Source organism: Propithecus coquereli, unplaced genomic scaffold, assembly GCF_000956105.1.
Source record: "Propithecus coquereli isolate 6110/MARCELLA unplaced genomic scaffold, Pcoq_1.0 Scaffold276, whole genome shotgun sequence".
Taxonomy (NCBI): domain Eukaryota; kingdom Metazoa; phylum Chordata; class Mammalia; order Primates; family Indriidae; genus Propithecus; species Propithecus coquereli.
In genome coordinates, this window is record NW_012148352.1 from 291,878 (window position 1) to 292,758 (window position 881).

Here is an 881-nt window from a genome sequence, read left to right on the forward strand (position 1 = left end):
TTTCTGAGTGGACTTTTTCCGGCGTTTTATCATCATATTTTATTATCTTTTGGTCTCTTCTATTTTTGATAAGAAGTTGGCCATAATTGATATCATTATTGCTCTGTATATATTATGTTATTTTTTTCTGGAAACATATAATGTAATTTTTTAACTTAATTTTTTAATATTTTTGTTATGATGTTCCATAATATAGGTTGATTTGTATTAATTTTGCTTTAGCTTCACTGAGAAATAAGTGGTATTTTCTCAATATATTTTTGGAAAACTTTTTAAACATTGCTTCATCATGTATCTTTTTCTGCCATATTGCCTCTCTTACAATGCATCTCAAAATATACATATATTGGATTCTTTGTCTCTGAGACCCTGTTCTCTGACTTGCAGTTGTTTTTTATCTCCATTCTTTAGATTGGATGGTTTCTATGGATTTGTGGTAACTTCAAAAATATTAATCGTTTTTCTCTCACCTCTAATCTGCTAGTAAGTCCATCCAATGAGTATTTCATTTCAGGTAGTATAATTGAAGTTCTATAATTCCTATTATCTCCTTTTTTATAAGCTTTATTTCTTTTTTCTGAGATTTCTTGTATGTTTAATCACTGAGACCACATTTTTTTTTGAGTAATTAAACAAACTAATAGGTAGTGTCTGCTAATTCCAACACCCAGTTTATTTAAAGGTTTTTTTTTCTTTTGACCACTTTTTTTCCTTGATTTTGGATAGCATGTTCCTGATATTTTTAATTTCTAGAAAGTTTTTATTGTAGGCTCTATGGGGTATGTACTTTATTATTATTATCTTTCAAAGTCTTATTATTGCTTTAATGAAGCATTCTAATTCAACACTTTAACTTGGATTGATGATTTTATTCTTAACCA